Genomic DNA, 19515 nt, shown 5'->3' with positions numbered 1-19515 from the left:
GCCCCTCCGCGCGCGGGCCGGGCCGCCGGCCTAACGGTCGCCGCCCCAACGGCCGCCGCCAACGGCCCCCCCCTCCCGACGGGAGCTCCATCCCCGGCGGGAGCTCTGCCTCCTGCCCAGCCCGGGGGGAGCTGTGAGGGCTTCACCCCGGCGGCACCGGGGGAGAGGGGCTGGGGAACCCCGCGTTCCGGCCCCGGGGCGCCCGTTCCTGAGGGAGGGAGAGGTTGGGCCTCTCACAGGCGGGGCGCCCCGGACACCTCCCCTGAAAGATGGGTGTCTCTGCCTCACCCCGCCCGGCAGCATCTGCGGCTGGATCGGCTTCCCACCCCCATTAAAATAATTAAATTAAAGGAGGCAATTATATGCTTACATCCTCCCGTGACAATAGTTTATAATCTAATCTATTTAGGCTGTAGCATATTTCACATGGACGGTTTCAATTAAAGGAGGATATAAACAATTTTTCTTCCCCAGGAACATCTGAACGTTAATCCTTTTTAGTGGCCTTATAATCTGCTCTGTTATTTGGATATATTACATGGGTGTTTTTTTTACAAAGGTTTAACACACAATGTAAAATATTATCATTTCATAAAGGTAAAATACATAATGTGTCCCATATCTGCATGGCTGTCATCACTAGTCCACTTTGTAATGAAGCCTCTATTACATTTGGACTTACTTTTCTGTCTTACCCAGAGTAGGCCAAGATAATCAATTTGAAATTGTTTGAGGATTAGCAAAGCAAGTTACAACAGGAGACCTTTGTAATTAACTTAGCAGTGGGTTTCATTGGAACAGATATGCCCCAGCAGCCCAGTCGCTCTGGGCTCTGAGAATTAGGTAAGATACAGAAAAACCTGTTGCAGGTCCAGCTCTCGTATGTAAGGTTTTTCCTCCCCAGAACACTTGATTTCCCTTCCTGGGTAATCCAAGTTCAAAGCTGTCCCTGCTTTGACTGAGGAGATGGACCAGCTGCCCTCCAAAGTCTCCTTCCAACCTAAATTATTTTAGGATTCTGTGAGGAAAGACACGTTTCCAGCAGATTGCAGGAGGGCTTTCTGGGCTGCAATTGAAAAACACGGAGGGGAAGGGAAGAAAAAAAAGAAAAAAAGCCAAGTTAATTCAGTCTTACTATATGCATACTTCAATTTTTAGGAAACACAGAAAAAGCTGAGAAGAAAAATCCTTGTTAAATTGCTGGAAGTCAACTGTCCGTTTCCAAAACCTGACCCAAATACTTCTGCTACCACTCGGGCTGTCAGGCTCTGCCATTGTGCAGAGAAATGTGCCTTTAAGAGGTTCTGGCACCAAGCAAGCACCACAACTGTTCCTCTGCGCAGAGCAGATGTTGGGGCTTCGGGGTGACAATCTGTTCCGACATAGATCTGGAAAAAGCAGATGTTTGTCAGGCTCCTTGGCTCCGAGTGACTCCCGACCTGACCAGCAAAATGAGCAAATACCAGGTTACACAACTAGGAATGGGAATAAGCTGTTCAGCAGAGGAGCTCCTTGCAGCCAGCGTGTTGTTAGGCCCCTCTCCTCACCCAGCAGTTCCAAAGGCATCGCTGCGTGTGATGGAGCTCCCCACGTATCTCTCTGCATCTGCAAAGGACTTTTTAAGCACTGAGTCTAGATTCTGTTGCCATTACTTTCTTAGGATATATAAACTACTAGGTCTTAAGGACAGATTTGTTTGCTTTTGGTAAGAATTTTTGAATTGCTTGGGTTTTACCTTATAAATATCAGTATTAAATTTAACTGTCCTGTTTTTTTTTCTGGAGAATGTTTTTCAGGTTTGAAATGGTATGTGCTTGAATGCAGCAATGGTACTTTGACAAAACATTTCTTTCTCCAAAGAGCCACCCTAGTTAAATAGTTATTTGCAAAAACAAACACCAGTGAATAGTAAACATTCTGGCTAAATATTGCACTGCTGCTCAGGTGCCTGTTTTTTGTGTCTTGTCTCCTACAAGAAGTAGATTGATTGGTTTTCAACAGCATTATGGCATAGGGAATATTTTTGGTGTAAAAGTCAAGCAGGAAAGAAATAGATAAATCCGTTTCAGCACCATTTTTTAAACCTAAAAAGAGCCATAAATAATTTTCTCTTTGTGGAATCTCTCATAGGCACTCTTGCACACATTTCTCTCTATGCTTGCCTTTGATAATATCATAACTTTACTGCCTGTGTCAGAATAAAGAAATGAAATTTGCACACACTCCTATTAAAGGTAGTAACAAACTCCCACATGTCTGCATTTCCAAGGTTTACTGACATGTGGTGGTCACAGATTTGCCTTGTTTCTTTAAAGCCTGGGAAGATGCGTAACATGCTTTAAGCCTGCCTTCCTTCTATCCTGTTACACCAATGCTACATGAAGTAACGACTGTACTTTTAGTCACTGTTACTCCTCACTGAGTTGTTTTTCACCAGAGTCACCTGGAAATAGTCACAGAACTATTCCCATACAGTATGCGGCTCTCTTTCCAAAGGATGGTGCTGTGTGCTAAACTCTTGGGCTACAGAAAACACAGGGAATGTCTAAAGAAGAAATGAAAGATACCTATAATTAAAACATGTCAAGATGAGACCATCCACATCCAAGCTCTATTTACTTCAGAATTTTAGGGATTTTGTAAGCAGAAAAAACTGAAGGGAGGCTGTGATCTGTTTCCTATAAAGTCTTTGGAAACCACAAAGATAGGAAGATTCAAGATGTTCACAACAAACAATGCTCCAGGGTATTCCATGGGTTTAAACTGTTAGTCTTTTAATCCCACAAGGGGAATCTGCAACAGCTCATCACAAAAAACTTCAGTTATAAGTTTAACCTGATTTCTAGCACTCACAAGCAAGTTGTTCAACAGAGACACTCAATATTGCGTAATCCTTGAGGAAGAAGTGGTCTTAACAACCTGTAATGGGAGAGGAGATGGTTTACAAAATAATCTCCTTCAGTTTGTCATTCCCACTAGGAAAAATCTGGCATCTACTGGTACAGGGTGTTCCTGGTCTCCCCTTTTTTAAGTAAAATTACAGTGTCACCAAAATATGAGAGGTATATGAGGAACATGCCTGTGATGTGGTTCTTATACACTCATACATGCACTCCTAGCTTCCAACTCCATCCGAACCCCAAATACCAAAGTGGTGAGGATGGCAGATAACTGGTAGTGTGGCCAATACCTTTCCATGGGCACAGGTAATGACTTCTTAAATGCAGCCAATTTCTGCCCCATCTGTTTCCCCACTCCTTTTGACAAGGCTTGTAACCCATGGATGAGGAACAGTATTACAGGGAGCGCAGGATCTGTAGCTGTGTCAAGCAAGAAACACAGATGATTTAACTACTGCCACCAGCACTTAAATCAAACTCATCCCTGAGCTCTACTCAGGGATGGCAGAGTCCATCCCTAAATGGTCTCTGATGTCTGCTTTTATCACACTAGTGAAAAAAACCTGACTGAAATCAAGCACAACATAGATGGAATGTAACCTTCTCTCACCTCCTGTTTTGAAGTAACCAATTTCTGATCCCTTCCAGAAAAAACCTGCAGGACCATTGAAAATACATTTATCAATGAAAACACAAAGGGAACTTCTAGAGAGTAAGCCCAAAATGGGTCTTTACTTGCATAAATATCTGTAAGCTACTGAATTGCTTGTCTTGGAAAAAGCTTGCAGAAAACTTGTCTTTACAAAAAGTAGGGAAGTAATGCAGATGTTGCTTTTGTCTGCTGGAAAGTAAAATAAGGCATTTTATGAGTTTTACTTTGGTGGTTTTAGGGTTTTGCAATTAGATTGCAATAGCTTTTGTGTCATTGTACACTTAACAGACCTAAAAACAAGGTTAGTATAGGCTGACATGGTTTAGCAAGAGGTTGATAAAATGTTTTCCCTGTTTTCTCATGGCACTCCAAGCATTTTCTCATCAGCCTTAAAGAAACAGAGCCATAGGAAGGCTGATGGGAGGGCGGTTTGTCCGTAGCCCCTACAAGACAAATATGCTGAATATATATATTTTATTTTTTTTTTCCCTGCTGCTGCTCAAACAGCAGGCACAAGGAAGTTGTAGTGGCCTGAAGCAATTTGTTATAGCTTTGTCTGTATTTTTTCTTCCACTGTCTCATGGATGGGACTCTGGAATAATCACAAAGGACTCCTCTAGAGAACTCACTCACACTAGAGAATAAACTTCCAACAAAAGCCCAGAGACGATTTTGGAAGCCTAGTGGGTATCTCCTAGTTGTACTCCGGACATCTGCAAGGATACATCTAATCATATTCCATGTGGACTACTTCAGTTTCAAGTTTTCAACAGCTATTCCTTCACAGTACCCTTTTGTCTGGAAATATTCCAGCTGTAAAGATGATGAGCATGAACAGAGTACTTCATCACAGAAACTTTGCTTTACTGGTCCAATATGCATAAACACCCTTCTTGAATAATCTTAAAGTAATTCAGAAATTCATAAAAGCAAGTTGAACTCACAGGAAAAGAATGAGAACTTCATAGGTCATTACTCCATTTAAACTCTTTGGGGTAACAAGATCATTAGAGAAGATGGCAATGAGAACCTGAGTATTGTTTCAGTTTTAGACTACACCTATAGGGCATACATGTAGACTTCGCCTTCTAGGGAAAGCAGAAGCTAAACTCTGTGATATCTTCACAGCAGAGTTCTTTGGCAATACCTTATAAAAGTAAGGGAAATCTGACAGAAATCTTAAAAATACCTTTTAGCAAAAGTTTAATCTAAAGAGAAATTCCAAAGAGAGAGCTCTAATTAAACATAACTCAGTACACTCAAAATCCCAAGTCTTTAATTTTCTTTCAATTATTATACTTTTAATATGATTCCTCCCTTCCTGTGAGATTGGTGATCGCATATGAGCCAGGACGCAACAGCAGAAAGCCTGCCAGGGGACACAGGGCTCAGTGGCAAAGTCTGGGAAATATTTTCTCAATCTCTCTCTGCTCCAGTTTTTTCTGCACAACTTTCTCACCATTAATGTGACCAAGAAAGAGACAGTGTGGTCCTGTGCGCTCCCCAGAGCCCTCCTAAACCAGTAGCATGTAAACAAATTTTAAAAAAGAACCAACCCAAAATATCAAAGGGGGGAAGGGAGCTCACAGTTTAATTTTGTAATCTTGTTAGAAGTAAAATTAAGAAGTTACTAGAATTTATGCTGCATTAAAACTTGCTAGAATTCTAGTTACTAGAATTAATGCTGCATTAAAAAAATACAATTACCAAGTGGCCCTATACACTAGCAGAGACAGAGATAATATAAGCCAAATATCTGAAAGTTAAAGTCAGATTCATTGAAAAGAGAAACAAGGTCCATGTTCATAGCAGAAAGTGTAGATAATTATTGGAACCATCAATCAAAGGAACTGATGGATTCTCTACCCCTTGCATTTTCTAAACATCATCAGATTAGGTTTTTCCTCTTTCTTTTTAGAGAGATAGACAGATAGATATTCCTATATATAGAGATATTTATCATGTATGTTAGTAATGAAACAAGTTGTAAGTCTATATCCTTTGCTATCAAGTGATCAGGCATGCAAGTAGTGCCTTCTAGTTTATAAATGCATTCAGAGATAAAACTGATGACATGAGATTTCTGTTGAGGCTGATCAGTCAAACCACACTGGCAATGACTGAATTCCTTTCACTGCTGCCATGCCAATATATGGAGCTGTCTCTGAAAACTGGAGTTGCTTTGGGACCCCACAGACAAGCAGTGTGGCTCCTTAACAGCGCAGAAGAACCAGCAGCATATCACGCTAGCTTAAGCTACTTGGCGTGAATAACCAAGGACGCAGTCAAGGGAGATCTGACAGATTTAGATGAAGTGACTGAAGATGATACCAATACCAGCTGTCTGCTCCATGGCCCTCTGCTTCATGCCTCAGCAAATAGACAGTCTGTGAAACAGGCTGGCTGAGGTACAGATTTCGTATTATTTGGCCCTGTCTATGCTGGCAGGAAGGTGGGTTGGACCTGAGTGCCAGTAGTGTCTTAAACCACTGCTTTTTGGACTTCCAGGTCCTGTCTGTTGGTGGTCTCAGCAATGAGGAAGTGGCAGCACAGATTTCGGAGCAGGAAGGATGCCAAACACAGGCGCTTCGGGGATCTGGAATACATACTGAGTGTACTGTATACTGCAAAATAGCATCCCGGTTAATAAAGCAGACAAGCAGCAATTATACTGCATACATCAATAGGAGCTACTTATTTCCTAGGATAAGATGACTTTAACACAGGGTGAAGAGCAATTAAATGTAACTGAAATTTTTGAGAAAAACACTTCCTTCTTATAAGAAATGTACTAAAAATGAGAGGCATATTTTGTGTGTGTTTGGCAAAAATCAGACAGAGACTATACACAGATATCCAGCCAAGTTATGTCAGGTACTCTCATCAAAAAGTCTCTTTTGAAGGCAAAAGTTTTAGGCAACTTTGCCAACAGATTCAAAAGCTATTGCTAGACACAATTATAGAATCATTCCTATCCTGCATACCAGTGGGGGGACACAAAATGCCACAGGTGAATTTGCATTCACTGAACTGATTGCATTTAAGCTATGAAGAGCCAAAGAAAAAAGAGGCTTGTTTAGCTGCGTTTCCAAAGATATATTCAAGCATTCCTCACTCAGAAAGTCTAATCTCAGGCTGACCTTGGCTACGTAAACACTTTAAAGTGTTAAAGATTGCTGCAAAGCTGAGCCAGGTGAAATCCACAATCCAAACTTTAATTCTACAACCTTGTCCAAGAGCAATTCCATAGAAAACTTCTTACCAAGTCCTGTTGCCACATCCATCATTTCTTAAGAGGTATGGAGCAGCCGCTCTCATCAAGCAATACTCCAGATGGGTTTTTCCACACAGTAGTGCAAGGGAAGCAGGAGCAGGTGAAGATAATGCCAAAACCAAGCAGCACAGACGGCAAACACTACAGCAAGGACCTCTCAGGATAAGTCCTACCAAGCAACGAACTTGTCTCTCCTTGCAGGCACACCCCCGCTCCTAGACAGCACAGGAAAGAAAAATTACACATTTTGGCAAAATTTTCTAGCAATTTTGGGTATTATGCTCTTAACAGTAACCCTTTAGTTTCCTGTACGGGGTTATCTGTGTCTGTGTAGAGAGTCCCACAACAGATGCCATTTCACACTCTATAGCACATACCCTGCATCAAAAAACCTATAAATTTCCAGTGTCTCCCTTCACTTAAGAGAGCTTTCAACAGCCACCACTAGTTTAACACAGTGCCAGCTGAAGCTATCCCTTCTTTTCACTTCCGAAATTGGTACATGTGATTTGTCAAGATTTGTAGAGTCATGTTCTTCTTTCAACAAATGTTGCTGTGAAAGTACAACATGAACTTCAATGACATGTTATCAAAACCAATATCCTTACAGCATTTATGGTGCTTTGCCTTCTTTTTCATATATTTGGCTCTTAAATCTTGTGGTGGAACAGGCCTGGATGAAATAAAATGGGTTTTGCGGTTGCTTTTCTCCCAGTTGACCCAGTTTATCTTTTACTGGATGTGCTGATGCCTGCTATATGCTAAAAGACCACAGAGAGGCAGGTATGCTCAGCGAGTTCCTGCCAAGCCTTTGGGATTAACAGTTTATTTAGTATTCCTCCTACAGCCTGTCACGCTGGCCTATGTGAGATTTCAAGCAGAAAGCAGTGATTACTCAGAATGCTGCTCCTGTTACTTTTAAATTTACTTGGCCGACTCGAGAGGGACTGAACTTAGTCTGCACAAGCTCAAGGACTTCTAATCCTCTCAAGACAATTATTTTAAGGTACTAAATATTGTTCCTGTTCAGCTGAATTTTTCAAAGGACATCATTAAAACATGCAAGGCACTGGATCAGCACTGGATTGAAAAAAACAAATCAAACCAAACCACTCAGTATTTTGACAACTGTAATATCAGCTGCTCTGGAAACTAAAGGAGTGATTTTGTGCACTTACTATACATCTCGGGCTTCTCTGAAATCCCCCAACATACAAACACAAATCATCCCAGAACCATTACTCTTGACATCAACTTGGGTAAAGGGTCCCAAGTTGATGGGTCCCCCATCCTCTGTTGCTGCTTCAATTCAGATAGAGAAAATGAGCAGTGTTGTGAAATGAAACAAATAATATAATGAGGTGCTGGATTTTATTCTATTTATTTGAGAAACCCCAAACTATGATTTATTTCAAGCACACATGAAAAAGACGGAAGGGACAAAAAGAGCCAATTTGTGGCTTTGGATGTGCTACCAAAGTGCTTGTTCCAGCAAGCTGTGTCCCTTCCCTGGCAAAGTGCCCTCTTCTTCCCTTCCCTTTTGTGTGTCCACATAATTTCCTGATTATGCAAATGCACAGCAAAAGCAGTTCATCCAAAAATGAAAATCAAGACAAAACACAAGACTGAACTGGTACATCAGATTTTTGTGTCATCTGTCATTGCACAGAGGAGAATTTGCTAGTCTGAGTTGAGGATGCCAATGTTTGAGCATGAGGGGGAGCAAAAGCTTGCATGGTGGAAGCAGGTGAAGTTCCAGCTTTCTCCTACGCTCTTTTCCAGCCCAACACACTCTTGCTGCATTTCTGTGAGATTCCCCTTGGGTTTCCCATGTTATATCAGGTTTCATTATTCTAAAATTCCAGATTAAGCTACAAACCATACCAGATTTTTTAGATAGATTTAGACTACCCATGAATCATTGGGAAAGATGGCAACCAGCTGGCTAAGGGAAAGCTTCCAGATGACAGCACCACTTTCAGAGAGATGCTCCTCCTTTCCAATATGCTTTTGAGCAACTTTCAGAGAGATGCTCCTCCTTTCCAATATGCTTTTGAGCAACTTTCAGAGAGATGCTCCTCCTTTCCAATATGCTTTTGAGTGACTTCCTCATGTCTTCCTTCACACAGAGTTGCACTGAGCCAAGGTGCTCGCTCAGAGACTTTGTGATTCATTTGGAATGAACGAAATAAAAAGTCTTCCTACTCCTGTGCCAATCCATGGGGCCCTTCTGTCTTGCACATGCATAGTTTTTGTACTCCCATCTCAAAATAAATGTACTAGAACCAGACAGAAGATGAAAGCCAAGAGGGAGTAATTTCCATGCAATGGGAAACTACATAAATTAATACTTGGATGGATCCCCAGCCAAGAGATGTGACATGACGTAGGCCCATAAAATCAGGAATGGCACAGAGAAGATGGACAGGCAACAATTACTCACAATTTTTTTTATCACACACATGTAGGGACATGGAGTAAAACCATCAGGTTTGAAAACATATTTATGGAAATATTTATTCATCTAATTAAATTGCAGTTTTAACATAAGAATACATTCCTACAATGAAACACTGATGCAGATTAAAATATCGATGGGTTCAAAAGAGATGAAATGAAATATATTATTAAAATGCTGACCTTATCCAATTTTTTGATATCAAAAGCAAACCAATCATTTCAGCTCTGAGCTCTGCTTTTTAGAGGAATCCTCTGCTCTTTACCGCATACAAGGGAAATAACAGCAATAACAAGTGGCACCAGCCCTGGCTGCTCTCCCCCAGGCAGGAGAGCTGCCTGAACCACACCGTACCCACCCACGCCAAGGTTAGAGAAGTCCTTCAAGGCACAGGTCCGGCCTCCCCAGCCCAACGGCTGCTATGACAGCAGCCAGAGGACGTGGGGCATTTGGAAGTTAGGAAGCTGACAACTGGGGACAGATGCTGGTGGTGCCCCTGGGTCTGAAGCCTGTCTGCTCCCCGGCACGGACCCTCATGCACTGTAAGAAGGAGGCACAGATGGGACACGCTCCACTGTGCACCCTGGAGTGGGAGGGAATTTCCAGGCTTGGGTAGGACAGTCTCCACAAGCCTGCCTGAGGGTTTCTATTTCAGCAGCTAGCACTACATGAGAAAGAGAACAGCCTATGTGAGAAGGGAACAGATACATGAGCTGCTTAACCAGTGGGAAACAGGCTCTATTTTAGACTCTCAGCCTTCAGCATTGCTTCTAAAGTCCACAGCTCTGATTTTTTTGTACTTATTAGAAAACAGAAACTCTGAAATAATTACTTGCCTCGTGGCTGCCTGCTCACTTCGGGACTCAATGGCCATAAACACAATTCTTCACTTTGCCCTATTTAAAGAGAGTAGCCAAGAGTCTAACAACCCCCACTATAGATAAATATTGGACTAAAAATCAGTGAATGAGCGATTTTGGCATGGTCATAAAGGCACATAGAGCAGATATGCACCCCATTCCCTGATCCGAGGAGCACCCGCACTGCATGCAATGCCTCCAAGAGGAGAAAGACCAACCTGAGGACAACCAGGTGCCAATGACAGCCACGGGGATGTAGGTTACCAAGGCCTTCGCCCCAGCACTACATAGAATCATAGAATTGTGTAGGTTGGAAGGGACCTTAAAGATCATCTAGTCCAACCATCAACCTAACTCTGACAAAAAAATAAATAAGAAATAAGGATGTGTCCATGAAGATGTGCTCCAGTCTGGCAGAACCACACCAGCCTCTGCAGCACTGCCAAGCTTGAGGGTAGCAAGAAGGCCTAAAGAGTAGACTAAAGGCAGCTGTTAGCCTCTGCAGGCACCGAAGCACCCAAAGGGTTTGAGTCTGAGGGGGATGGCACCTCTCCTCCTGCATGACAGCACTCTTTCCCAGTTTGATTTCTGTTTCTCTGAGCAGTCACTGTGCTGTTTCTGCAATTAGCCTCAGGAGGACTCAGACTCTCAAACTACAGTGTAGGTGAATGGTGTCATTCAATTTGTGCACTCAAGGAAAGCATCCAAAGGTTTAAAATAGGATGAGAAGCAATAGGTTATTTCACTTCAAGTGGAAAAGAGATGTCATTAAAGGAACTCAGAAGTGATCTGTTGATATTAAAGCAAACTGTTCAAGTAGGGTCAGTCAGGCACTGAGAGCCTCTGCAGAAGGTGGCTTCTCTGGCCAGACCAGGAGACGTGTCTAGAAAGGGACTTTTCTCCATCACTTTCATAGCATCTAAATAAAGTAGTAGAAAATGAGCTGGCCAGCGAAAAGATATCTATTTGGAAAGAAAGTATAGTCAATTTTAATCACTACCAGGATTATTAGTTGCATGTTATTTATAGTGTTTATAGTGTTTTACAGACCACTAAGAAACAGTATTCTCATACATGTCTTGAAATAAAATCCTCTTCAGAATTTATTTACACATTTGAAGGATCTGTCAAAATAGCAGATGTGATATTTGCATTTTATGACAAGATTTACCTCTTATGAAGAGAGAGGGTCAATGTGCCGATACACAATTCTTAGCTGTCTTTTCAGATGCAGTCTCTTCATAGTAAACACTGGGGACATTTTATAGGAAACATATTTGGTGGCTGAGCTAACCAGGTTTCCCAGCTCCAGTGAAGATAACAAGTAACTGCAGAGGCAGTGAGTCTTGAAGCAGTTCAGTAATGCATTTTCTTGCTAAACAGGGTAACACCATTTTTTTTCCCTCTCTGTAAGAAGGATAGTGACTCCGTCTCCAAGTTCTTCCTGTAAATCACATAAAAGAAAGGCTGTTTCTACCAAGTATCTAAAAAATCTGCAAGGAAACACTATGTAAGATAACCCAGATCTTACTCTTCTTAATTACACCGTATGGAACTAGATTCCACTTCAGAAATCAAGTACATAATTACAACGTAAACTGTAGGAGGCTCATTTTTAATTCTAGCTACTTTATATAATTATATCAATGCTACTTATATGGATCTTACTAGTACAGTAAAGTGGAATATTTCCTCTGCTAGCAGGGAAATAGTTTGGATTTATAACAGTGCAGCTGAGAACAAATCAGAGCCTCATATTTATTGAGGCTATTCCTATCTAGTGCAGTCATTGACACCAGGCTAGCCATAAAACCTTGTGCTGTTGTTAACTGAATGAGCAAGATTTCACACTTATTTCTTGTCATAATATCACAGCTATTTCAGATTTCCTGTTTCAAGTAGACAAATATTTAAGGATTACTGTAGTAGGATTATAGCACATCTGAAGACTTTCTTGCAGATGTAAATTTATTTAAATATCAGATAAAATCCTGAAATACTTCTGCCAGAGTGTGATTTGTATTTTGAATTGGGATTTACAACTGACTCGGCAGAAATGTCCTCTAGGGCAGCTTTTCCAAGAGCACTTCTGTGTTTGGAGAAACAATGCTGCATGAACATTTAATGAAACTTGTACCTCATAGTAAGCCTGGGTTCTTACCTCCCTGTGCAGCTGCCAAAAAAGAGGCTTTTCCTAGATCCCTTTACCTGCACCGAGGTGGCTCCACATCTCCAAACTCCATAAATGTTCTTACGGCTTGAAAGCTTTCACAGGTCTGGCAAGTATCCTTGTGTTGGGGACATTGCTCTGCGGTGAAAATAATACATTGTCTAAACATAACAAGTCACAGTAACAACAGCCATAGCCCAATGGACAAATCCATGCCAGAAGGACACTCACAGAGTTGACAAGCTCCGTGTAAGGATCTCAGGTGAGACATGCTCTTGTACCCTGAGAAAGACATCCCAACAGCACTAGCCAGAGTATTCTTCTTCATTGTGTCTTGAAATTTAAAAAAAAAAACCAAACAAAAAAACCAAAATCCAAACAGATCACATTAGGAATAAAAAGTCCTGCAAGGCAGGTGATACTGTTTTAAGGTTGTTTTTAGTATCAAACTATGAGAAGCTTTGGCTAAAAGCAGTGGACCATAGTTCCAAGATAAACCTTAACCAAGTGGTCATGCCCAACATGCAAGTGTTGATCAACTCCTTACTCTGTGCCTTCCAGAGCCGAGTCAGCAGGCACTGCTGGCACTCCTCTTGTAAGTATATACTGAGTTGCTTAAAACTCTGTATCAAAATCACTTCCAGACTGCAACTCTCCTTAGTTGGCTTCCTGCAGGAAATGTGGTAAAATTCCAGTTGGTCATTTCCAGGCTATCCAGATATGACAAAATGATCCTGTTCCTGTATTACACTTTTAGTTTCTTCTTCACTCCAAAATTCCAAATACTGTTACATCATTTAATTCCTATACTTCCTCTACCCCTAAATTCCTTTTGATTTATGTATTCTGTAAAGGTGCAACAGGAACGAAGTCTTGTTGCACGGGCACTCTGGGACAGACCTGTTGGATCTTGAGTTTCTTGGTTCAGCTTCTTCTAAGGACCCCAGAGAAGTCCAGGGCCCCTGCTCAGGGGTGGGTGTAAAGCACCAGGTGCTTTCCCGCTGCTGGGCAGCTCTAGAGCCAAGCAAGCACACAACCTTCACACAGCTGACACAAAACCCACAGAGTTTACATAGTAAAATCAATGCCTTCTCTTGGATTCGAATCTAGATCAAGGGCTTGATCCTGCAATCTGTCCCCACGTGAATGGTCCTATTCAGTGCCGTGGTACTGTTTACCTGGCAATAGGCAGTAAAATGAGGCCACTGTGTGCTGACACAAATGTCACCAAGCAAAGGGTCTCTAATTTGCTGTAGAATGAGGGATGTACCGTAAAAACATTTTGGAAAAAATTCACTCCCCATCTAATCCTCACTGAAGGGAGAAGAAACAGAAAAGGGACAACTCTGGTGCAAAACCACAAGGAAACCCAGTGTCTCTCAGAGAGTTCCAACAGATTTTTGCAGAAGCTAAAAAAAGGGTGTGAAGAATGTGTGTCCTGCTCAGGAAGTAAGACTAAAAGAGGACCTCCACTTGCATCAGCAAATCCAGCATTTATTGCCAAGGGAAGCCCAAGCTTTCCCCCCAGTGACAGAGAGGACTCGGTTCCAACAGGTGTCAGACACAAAAATACAAACCCAATAATATCAGGGGAGACCCAGGGCTCTCGGCACCCTGATTTCAGCAAGAAACTCTTTGAAAATAATACCCCCCATAAAAGCAGAATTGTCTGCATGGAGATGACAATGAACTAATGAAACAACTGGGTTTGTGGTGCACACAATTCAGGAACACGGAATATTTTTTTAAGTGGCTCTCTCCATAAATAGGTCTTGTATTTTGCTTTTGCAAGCAAGCAGAAAAAAAATTTATTAATAAGGTGTCTTGAATGTTGATCTGCTTGGCACAATCAAACGGGCAATTGAAACCAAAATAGTCACTGCAAAATATATTTTGGAACATATTTTCCCTCTGATCCAACGTCAGTGGTTGCCAACAAAACAGTGAAAAATGGCTGAGGGACAAATTTTGATATTAAAACCACATCTTTTTTCAGTTGTGGGGTATTTTCATAATGCCCTTCTTAGAAGTTTATTTATGTGCTAGAACTCTTAAGAGAAGCATAGGATAACCACAGCGCACAAAATAATGCCTGATTTGCTGATACGCTTGAAAGATTTCTTTTCTTTTTTCTTTAAAGAGATAGCCAAAATAAACTACTACTGGAAAAAATAACAAAGCAAATGATCCATATCTCAAAAGTCATACAAGTATTCCCTGTACAGTCACTGGCATATTGAGGGACATTTTCAATAAATAAGGACCACAAAGCCAAATCTAATTCTCCCTTGAATCTCATGGTGTTACAAGAGGAAACACAGTAAAGACATTTAGCTCAAGCCTCGAGATCAGACATTACTCATTTGCAGTTCTCAATGTTTTCATTTGGCTCCAATGAAAATATGACAAAGCAAAATAATAATTTGAGAACAACAAAAATCTTAATGGTTATAGCAGCAACGACCCAGGGAAATGAACTCTGTTCTCCTCTCCTTTCTTGGGAAAGGCAGGTGGCTGCTGCAGCTGCATTTGCTGTAGGGTAGGAAATGTTTTGCTGTGCTTTCCAGCCTGGGGGACAGCCCCATGGCCTGACATTTCCTTCTCTGCCACCCCAGAAAGATGACTGCTCCTTATGCTGGACTGTTGTCCTCTTGCACTGGTGCCAAGCCACACTGCTTTTGTGTTACTACATATACTGGCAAGTAAAACCATTAAATTAAAAAGGGACCCTTTCTTTTTTTTTTTTTTTTTTTACAGCTGCCGTACATCCTCAGTCCTACTCCTTTATATGTTTGCCCTGGGAAATGATTGCATAGGAGAGCCATATAGTTAAGTTCTGTATCATAATGCACAGTGTGTGCTTGCAAGGGTTGCCTTTTTAAAATTAAAAATAGATTTTTATTTTAATTTTAATGCCCTCTTCTCTTTGTTTCATGTGTTACCCACAAGAGAAAGATAGAGAAAAATCAGCTGAAATATTTCTTTCATTAGAATTTGCTAATTTAGTGATGTTAAACATTTTGTGGTTTTGTGGAAAGGTTGTAACTTTGACAAAGTTCCAGCAGAGCACATCCATGTCCTTAACAGTCCCTCAGCACTATTCACTGGTTGTCTGACAAGAAGCCATGTACCCAGCAACACAAGTTGCTGTATTTTCAGCCCCTGAAAAGCTGTCCCACAATTTCCAGGATCGTGGATTCGCTGCCTTCCCCAGGGCCAAGGCTGCAGCCACTTTCATAGAAAATGGGATAAACTGGAGTTCTGTGGTTAGGTGGAACACACCCAAGAGGAAGAGAAGTCTTGAAGTCCTCAGTAAGAAAAAGCATAAAGCACCTAAAAGATGGGTTGACTATTAGTCCCTCTTCCCTCTGATTACCTTTTAACTGGCAATCAAAGCAAAGTCAATATTTAGTAAAGCCTGGTGGTGTCTGTCCTAGAAGTCCACATGACGCATTTGGTGGGTGCTGGGGTTCCTAGGAAACTCTCTTAAGAGTATTTGATGCAACAGGTCCAAGTAACCTAGGAAGAAGAGACAAATCTCCTCTGCACCCTTATTGACTACCGACACAAACGTTATGTGCAGCCTGTTTCTATCCTGTGGTCTCAGCAGAGACTCCATCCACACTTAAACCTGTGTGCTGCAGCAACATGAAGCTCACCCCAGGCTTCAAAACCCACCTAGCATCAGGGAGGGAAGAAGTGTAGGGAAGAAAACTGTGTGCCTACATTGTATTGTAATTTCCAGGGTGGCTGCCACCTTGACACATTCTGCATGTAAACAAAAGGCAATGTTTTAGTAGAAGGCCAAGTCACACAAGTACCTTGGGGAAGCAGGGCAAGAGCTGCTTTACTGAAGGAGATCCCCCATCACCGCCATGAAGTCCTTGACTGTTCTCCTCTCAGTCAGTTCCCCAGCTGTTTTCTGATACCCCTTCACTCTGTTTACTTCCATCATCTCCTTTACTCCATTCCGTCTCCCTCAGACCCTGCAGGTGCTGGTGACCACTGGTCAAGGATGGGCTAGGAGGACCTGCCTACAGCCCCTTGGGGAAGCTATCCCAGCTGGGTGCAGGTGCTCCATTGCCCACTGCTGGTGGTCAGCTCCATGATCTCTGCTCTCTCACTGCAACAAGTGTGCCCACACCACAGGACCACCTCAGCACCTCAGCAACATCGCCTATACACTATTGCCTCTCTCTGCCTTCAGCAGATGGGATGTGGCAGATATGGGGACCTTTGAGCAAAGACATCCCATCCCCAGCGCTGTTACCTCCATCACTGTCTCTAGGCATGCTCATCCACTCCTTCACCTACTGAGGGCTCTGCATGGGCTGTGGCACCCTGCACCTCTGCTGGGGGATTTCTGTAGAGAACGAGCCATGCCACGGCTGTGCTTGAAGCAAGGACAGCAGGAAAGTCATGGCCTGTGGAGCACCCTCCCTGTCAACAGGAGATGACCCCAATTCCTCCCTGTCCTCCAGGTCACCGCAGCTTGTCACGTCTGTCTGATCTCAACAACCCATCAACACGTGTGAATCAGAGCAGCAAATAGCATCTTCCTATCTTGACACACCCCTGCTCTGGGTTCACTGGTCGCTTTGCTGCAAAGGGCATAGCAGAAACAGGATCTTTTCTGCACTTGACACCTGGCTATGGCAGCCTGGAAGCTGCCCAGCTGGCCAGAGCCCTTTGCAGCCCGGAGACCTGGGCCCAGCTCCTGCGAGGAAGGGCTGGCTGCTTCCTGGGGTAGTGTGGCTCACGAGCACAGCTTCCCATTTCCAGGCAATTAAGCCACAACTGCTCCAGCCCTCAAGAGCATCACCCAATACAGCACACAGACAATAAGCAAACAGTGCCAGGAGCCCTTTTCTGCACAGAAGACCAAAGGGCAGGTGCAACCACAGCAAGGGCAAGTCAGAAATACCCTGCCAGGCTCGAGCTGCTCTAACACAGCCAAGGAGGCTTCAGGAAGGAGGGTCTTCAGGGTGAGGCGGTGCAAAGCGGCCGTCTGAGCCACTTTCCCCTCCCTTGGAGCAGGGCTCTCTGCAGCATCTCACACCTGTACCTGGCAAAAGCACAGCCAATTCTTTTATTTCATTACCTTCTAAAATTTTCTGCCGTTATCCTTCCAGCCGCCAGTAGATGGTGATACTTTATCTCCATCCAAGATGCATGTGTGCACTGGATAGCCAGGGAGCCAGCATGACAGCCTGTTTGAGAAGGGATGAAAAATAAAAAATATATATAATTCTGAAAGCCAGGCTCCAGACAACCTCCTGCTCGTGCAGATGCTGATTTTGGAGGTCTAGCTAATATCCCCAACCTCACTCAGAGATTCTGGCTAGATTCCCAGAGCCGCAAAAACTGCAACTTCAAAGATACCACTTGTTTCCCGGTGTGATCCTTTGTGTGTGTTTGAATGAGCACATGAGAGGAGGCCTGTAGGCACAGCTCTTCATGGAAGCTGCACAGACGGGACACAAGACAAATGAAGAAAATGTACTTATTGCTGAGAATGCAAATAACATCCTGGCCATCTCCAACGAAGCAAAATCCTGGAGGTGTGTTTGGTGATCACATTCTCTTGAAAAGCTCCCTTTATTTTACAGACTTCTCTTCCTTCAGCAAGTGAAAAACAGTGTAAAATGCTCATCAGCATAACAATGTAAAATCGTTGATCTACACTGTCCTCTGTGGAAAATGTACTCTCACAGTTCCAACTCATACAAATTGCCTTCAAAGCTGTGCTTGTGCAAGAACTAACCGGATCATAAGAAAACATAGAGCAGATCTGGCTAAATTCTGCCTGAAATTGCAATGGCAACGTTTTTGTCGTTCCTGATTTATTGATATATCATTTACTTTGGGGCAAGACTGGTGTGGTCGTGACTGACGTGGTCCTAAGCAGAGGCAAAGGGTGGCAGGATAAGAAAGCCCTGCCTAACGCTAAGCCACATGGCTGCCTGCCTGCAGGCGTGCTAGGAGTGACTGAAAAAACATGGACCACACAGATCTTTCCCCTGTTATTGCTCCAATTACAGGCCTGATCTTCTTCTCCCAGAGGCTCTGTGGGTTACATGCATGACCATTTTGTCTGTCCAAAACCCATTTGTCTGTCTCTCACACATTCAGCTGGGAGCCATTTTTGGCAGGTGCATTTCTTAGGCATTCCCTTCTCCATTGTCTGGAGAAATGACTTTACAGCCTCACCAGCTCATCCTTGTTTTGCCTGGATCCACCTCCACAGGTGCTCCAGGTTGTGCCTTCAGTGCCACCAGCCCATACAAGCAATTCAGGGCTTAGGGTTTGTCTAGCTGGTGGCCTAGAAAGGGCAACAGCAGATGCCAAACCTGTGGAGACCTCATGGTAGGGAGGGCAGGGCACAACTCAAAACACAAGAGGCTGGGCTCAATTCAGTAGTTTGCATGGGGCATTAAGATACCACCAATATGAGCCCGCAACATAATTATGAAGAGAGGGATCTGAAATTAGTTCTTCCTCTTACACAAATAGCACACATAACCCATTGAAATAGGCATCTGAGAAGGAAGCGGCCTCGGTTAAACCTCCCCAGCTGGAGGACATAGCTATCGGTTGGGTTTCAGCCTTACCTACTGCACAGTCAGTAGCAGTTAGCAGTATGTTTTTTCCTTCAAAGTACAATTTCCAGACAACTAATTTGGACTCAAAATATCTCTCTCTCCTTAGGGTTTGAAGAAGACAAAAACGCAAATTAGAGACGAACCGTTCAGATTTAGCAAGAGGCTGTAAACATTTCACCCAACAAAGAGAATAAGCATCAGCCGATAATTTTAGAATCCCATAAGAGAGGCAAAAGCCACCCAGGCAGACCTCAGAGAAAGACCTCCAAAATGCACATACAGAAATAGGAAATAAAACACTGAAAACAGTCCTCAGAAACTCCTGGCCAGAGCAATAAGGCTGAGATTATGGTGGCCAGGCCCAGGAAGGAGAGAAAAGAGCAGTCGGGGCTCCAGGAGCACCCTGGGGAGGAAGCGGTGCCAGTCAGCAGCCCCAGCCTGTGTGTTTCTCACCTTCTGTGAAACAAAGTCCTGTTTTGAGCCTCTCCTCCATGTGTGGGGAATAGTTGACTGTGGCAGCTGGCAAATGGCTCTGGCGAGAACAGTAAAAGCCGTCATTAAAATTTAAAAAAAAAAAAAAAAAAAAAAAAAAAAAAAAA

The 19515-nt window shown here is 43.0% G+C and overlaps 1 protein-coding gene and 1 long non-coding RNA gene across 2 annotated transcripts in view; both read right to left on the bottom strand.

Moving 5' to 3' along the window:
- SLC22A16 (solute carrier family 22 (organic cation/carnitine transporter), member 16) overlaps positions 1-3529 on the bottom strand; it is a 38516-nt gene extending 34987 nt beyond the window's left edge. The window contains exon 1 of the mRNA XM_014964760.1: positions 3511-3529. The gene's annotated coding sequence lies outside the window, so the exon portion shown is untranslated. The remainder of the gene's footprint in view (positions 1-3510) is intronic.
- A 3292-nt stretch (positions 3530-6821) lies between these two features.
- On the bottom strand, positions 6822-19448 carry LOC106901784. The gene is made up of 5 exons (XR_001414387.1): positions 19370-19448; positions 17416-17524; positions 12353-12452; positions 11316-11588; positions 6822-7041 (listed from the first exon to the last, which is right to left on the bottom strand). It is a non-coding gene; the product is annotated as an uncharacterized LOC106901784 (long non-coding RNA).
- Positions 19449-19515: the final 67 nt, after the last annotated feature.

The sequence above is a fragment of the Calidris pugnax genome, unplaced genomic scaffold (assembly GCF_001431845.1).
Source record: "Calidris pugnax isolate Ruff unplaced genomic scaffold, ASM143184v1 scaffold219, whole genome shotgun sequence".
NCBI lineage: Eukaryota > Metazoa > Chordata > Aves > Charadriiformes > Scolopacidae > Calidris > Calidris pugnax.
This window is presented reverse-complemented; position numbering and strand designations above follow the sequence as displayed.